The sequence below is a fragment of the Phodopus roborovskii genome, unplaced genomic scaffold (assembly GCF_943737965.1).
Source record: "Phodopus roborovskii unplaced genomic scaffold, PHOROB, whole genome shotgun sequence".
Classification (NCBI taxonomy): Eukaryota; Metazoa; Chordata; class Mammalia; order Rodentia; family Cricetidae; genus Phodopus; species Phodopus roborovskii.
The window spans coordinates 1,061,705-1,067,097 of NW_026125577.1; the positions used below are offsets into that span (position 1 = coordinate 1,061,705).

At 39.8% G+C, this 5,393-nt stretch overlaps 1 pseudogene; it reads left to right on the top strand.

The window, feature by feature from the left end:
* Positions 1-3,466: 3,466 nt before the first annotated feature.
* Positions 3,467-4,253, top strand: LOC127217047 (olfactory receptor 5B2-like; annotated as a pseudogene).
* The last annotated feature ends 1,140 nt before the right edge of the window (positions 4,254-5,393 follow it).

Genomic DNA, 5,393 nt, shown 5'->3' on the forward strand with positions numbered 1-5,393 from the left:
GACACACACAGACACACACACACACACATACACACACACAGTTTTTGGTTCATGATATTTTCAAAAGTGCAGCTTTTAAGGTACAGTCTTACACATGATTCACTGTACATGAACAAAAGTTGTTTTTCCCACTGAAAATACATATGAAAGTTTAAGTGCCTATCACTAATGCAAGAAACCTGCATCATATCAAGTACTGATTAGACCAAAAGGTTATAGTAAGTCAAAGTTAAGTCATCTGGATTTTGAAGCTCAGAAATATACGTGTTTCCTGCAGTGAACCTATACTTTGAAAAATAGACCTTCTGATGCATTTCATGGGTAAATATTGACATATTATTCTTTGAGCCATTTGGAAAAAAACTAGGTCAGCATGACCTTGATTTTCCCCCAGGACACACACTGCTACTATCTTTGTGCAAGGGTGACAACCTGGGTAATGGATCAAGGCTTCTCCAGCTACAGTACAAATTTAGACAGAATTGCATATAGACAAAAAAGGAGAAAGGAAATTAAAAATAGCATAGTTCCTATACAGTTTTATTAATGTCCAGCAAACCAACACTTGACATTGTCATGGAGTCATTCGCCACAGAACTATTGTTTAGATGAATACATTACAGAATGCAAAATTCTCAGCAAGTCCTTTGCCATGACAGCAGGCTGGAGATCAAAAACAGACACTGATCAGAATGAGAACAAGCTATGTTCAAAATTGTTACTTACTTATCAAAAAAGTAAGAAATTGGGAACCAGAAAATAAAATATAATTCAAGGCATGGGGGCCTGTTTTTCCCTGGGGAAGAAGTCCAATGCTGCTTTTCCAGCCTCCCGTGCAGTTGGGATTTGTGTATGTGATCGAGATTCCCTGATATGATGCTGGGATTTGGAAACTATGGAAATGAAGACACATGCTTGTGCTGCAGCCACTCTGGGTACCATGACATCCAGCATTTCAAGGACAGGAAGTATCCTGACCTTGAAGTTGGAGAGATTAGTTGACATACTGCGTGAAGTAGAACAATGCCCATGTCCAAGGACAAAAAACTGGGCAGATGAGACCAAGCTAAGGATTTGGAGGTTGAGAGGGTCTATTGGATTATCTGGGTGGGACTGATGTAATGGGAAGAGGGGCTGGAGGCTGACAGTCAGTGAAGATGCTATTATATTTATGTTTTATATTATATTATAATAGAGGAAGAAGGGAAGAAGGAGATATGAGATGAGGACAAAGAGAAAAAGAGGAGAAATGTGGTAGGGTTGAACGTGCTACATTACTGGCTTTGAAGATGAATGAACAAAAACGACAGCAACTGCTAGGAGTTTAAAAAGGCAGAGCTGTATGAACAGGAGTGTAACCCTGACAAAACCTTTTAAATCTTATTTATTTCTATTTGACAGTATTGAAGATTGACCCTAGGGCCTCATGCCTATGAGACAAGAGGTCTACCCACTACCGACAGCCCAGCCTTGGATTGGAATACTCATATAGACTTCTGTAATAATGACTCTGTGTTGGCTTAAACTAAAAACTTTGTAGTAACTCTCTATAGTAGCACTAGGAAGTGGATATTCAGACACCTAGGTGCCTAAGGCTAGTGGTAAACAGCTTCAGTTGATGCAATGCCAGCCTAGTTTTGTCTGGAACATTTCTAAACCAGATTCCCTGGCTCTTCTAAAGACTTTGTAAACTATTATATCATTTAACAAATTTGTTTGATTCCTAAACTTAGATACATAGGTTTCATGATTTACTATAAGGAACCCAAGTAACTTCACTTCACAATCCCCACTCATACACATACATACTTATGAATGCATCTCCATCCTTTGCTGTCTATTTTGGAGTGATCTCCGAATCCAAAATTGTGCCCAGCTGCTCTGTTTTACTCCATCTTGCTATTCTATGAACAGGCTTTCTCCACTTCCTTATAACTGACTTTACTGTCTCTGCTTTCTCCAACTCTCTTCTACTTCCCATTGTACTGTTAGCTTCTTGAAAACCAGTCAGTGCTCTTTGCTGATCTATTAGAAGGATGTCGGTGGTGTCCATTACCAGCAAGACAAAGTCAGAAGGCTTTCCATGGCATGGAAAGACCCTAATGAGCATTCCTGACAAACTTAGACAGCCATTAAGACAAAATCTTTAATGTTAGTGATGCTTGATAAAGCCCCAGACATGGGATAAGTTCTTGAGTCAAAAAGTGACATTACTTCCCTCATTTGTAAGATGGTGACTTTTTAAAGTCCTCCTTTATAGTGCTGTCATGAAAGTGAACGAGGTAGTGAAGAACACATTTAGTCTTGTGTTTGATGCATAGTAGGTCTTTAATTATTTGTGTAGATGCATGTGTTTATGTATGTGTTTCACTAAATACCCTCTCTACTTAATCCTCCCCACAATATTCACCCCTGCATTTCATGCCAATACATCTTTAACATTAAAGCCTGTCTATTGTTTTTTTTGAACTGGAAGATATATTTATTTGTTGTTCATTTATTAAATTCTTTAAGAATTAATTAGATTATGAGCAAAACATTTTTCTTTTTAATTTAAATTTTTCATTCAATATATTTTGATCATGTTTTCCTCTCCCATAGCTGTAGATAATCTCTACTCAACCAATTTTATGTCCTCTATCTATATCTAATCAATATCTATATCTATATCTTTATCTATATGTATCTATATCTCTACCTACCTACCTCTATCTTTCCTTCATAAAACCCCACAAAACAAAAACCAAACCAATCAAATGAAAAGCAATAGAAAAAAATTTAAGAAAAATCCCCAAATAAACAAAAATTTCATAAAAATCTATGGAGTTCAGTTTGTGTAGACAAGATACTACTGTGCATGGTACCTGCTCTGGAGTGTGGTTGATATATCCTGGGAGATTACATTGGAGAAAAATGTTATGTTTTCCAGTGTGCGTCATTTACAGATAACTTCTTGGTTATAAGTCAGAGTCTGTGTCTACTTTCTCCTCTTCATGTTAGGGACTCTTCTGGCTGGAACTTTTGCATGCTACCATAGTCTCTGTGGGTTGATATATATAAGATTTGTTGTATCTGGAAGACTCTGTTTCCTTAGAGTCATTCATCTGCTCAGGCTCTTATAATCTTCCCACATCTTCTACATAGTTCCTTCATCCCTATGGGGAAAAGTTTGATGGAGACATTCCACTTAGGACAAGGTGCTCCAAAGTGTTTTACTCTCTGATGAGTACTGATGAATACCACTACTAAATTATTTGTATTACCTTTTAGATTTAATAACGTGAACATGCATGTAGCAAACACATTAAATTAGCATTCAAAACCCAGGCTTTAGTAAAGAATCTTTCCAAACAATTTGTTAATACAATGAATGTCTATATCCCATGTTCATACTTCTTAATTTCCAGTTCATTATTATCATATTTCCTTTCTTTCTCATTGCCAAAGAACATCAAGTGGCTGTGAGATGACAATGATGAAGAACAGGACAAAAGTGACACAGTTCATCCTCATGAGACTGACCAATGACCCAGAACTGCAGCTTCCCCTCTTCATCACCTTCCTCCTCATATATTTCATCATCCTCATGGGGAACCTGGGGATGATCTTACTGATTCTCTTGGATTCTCGGCTCCATACCCCCATGTATTTCTTCCTTGGTAACTTGTCCCTGGTTGACTTTGGTTACTCTTCAGCTGTCACCCCCAAAGTCATGGCTGGACTCCTAATTGGAGAAAAGATCATGTCTTACAATGACTGTGCTACTCAGATGTTCTTTTTCACAGCCTTTGCTACTGTGGAAAATTTCTTGTTGGCCTCAATGGCCTATGATCGCTATGTAGCAGTGTGCAAGTCCCTACACTATGCCAGCTGCATGAATACAAATGTGTGTGTGTGTGTGTGTGTGTGTGTGTGTGTGTGTGTATCTGATTATGGGCTGCTATGTCCTTGGTTTGTTGAATGTCTCAGACTACACTGGGGATACATTCAGTCTCTCTTTCTGTAAGTCTAATGTGGTTCATCATTTTTTCTGTGATATGCCAGCAGTCATGGCTCTCTCTTGCTCTGATAGACATGGTAAGTAGCTGGTTGTTCTTTGTCTAGCTAGCTTCAATATATATTCTGCTCTCATAATAATAATAATAATAGTGTCCTATATTATGATTTTCATAATGATCTTAAAGACGAACTGAGGATCAGGGCATCAAAAGGCTATATCTATTTGTGCCTCCCACTTCACTGCAGTTAATATTTTCTTTTTCTTAATTTAATTTATTATTTTACATGTCAATCCCAGTTCCCTCTCCCTCCCTCCCTCACTCACTCACTCATTCCCTCCCTCCCTCCCTCCCTTTTACCCTCTCTGCCCTCTCACATGCACCCTAACCACCCTCCCCTCCCATCCCCCTACACAAATTCCATATGTAGGAGAATGTAATCCAGTTGGGGTCATGTAGATCTGACAGGTCATTGAAGTAGGGACTAGGGCTTCTCTCCTGACTCTAGGTTAAGGCAGTTATCCCTCCACGGGGGATGTGTTCGCAAGGTCCTTTTGTGCACCAGGGATACATCCTGGCTCGACTGTCAAAGGTCCCTTAGACTTCTCAGTCCTTCTGGCTGAGACCCACATTCAGGGGGGCCTAAGTCAGTCCCCTGCTGGCTTCCCAGCTATCAGTCTGGGGGGGGGCGTTAGCTCGTTCTTGATCAGGTAAGCTGTCTCTATGAGTTTTTGCAGCCTGGTCTTGTCCTCTCCATCTGCATCTGGGTTCTAGTTCAACTCAGTGTTTATGTATGGGTGTTTGCTCCTGTTTCCAACAGGCATTAGATGAGGGCTCCATGGATAAGTTAGTTGTTGATCTCACTGTCCGGGAAGGGCATTTATGGTAGCCTTTCCACGGATGCTCAAATTGATAGTTGGCGGCAGTCTTGTAGTTCTCTAGACCTTTCTTTGTGTTCAGTTTTATCTTCAAATCCATATTAGCTCCATGTTTTATATTCTCTCTCTCTCTCTCTCTCTCTCTCTCTCTCTCTCTCTCTCTGTCTCTCCTGTCTTCTATTTCTAACCGGACTCAATCTTCCTAGCTGCACGTATTTTCCTTTCCTCACCCTTGTTTTCTCCTACTTCTCTCTCCAATCACTGCTCCCCCCCACTTCCCCTGTGCTCTGGGGGACATGTCCCTTCCCGGTTCTGTGAGGGACTTTATATGAATCTCTTAGAATACACCTTGTATCCTAGTTCTTCTGGTGGTGTGAATTATAGGCTGGTGATCCTTTGCTCTAGGACTAAAATCCCTATTTGAGTTAGTGCATACTATATTCCTCTTTTTGTGACTGGGTTACCTCATTCAGGATGGTTTCGTTAATTGCCATCCAATTGCCTGCGAATTTCAAGA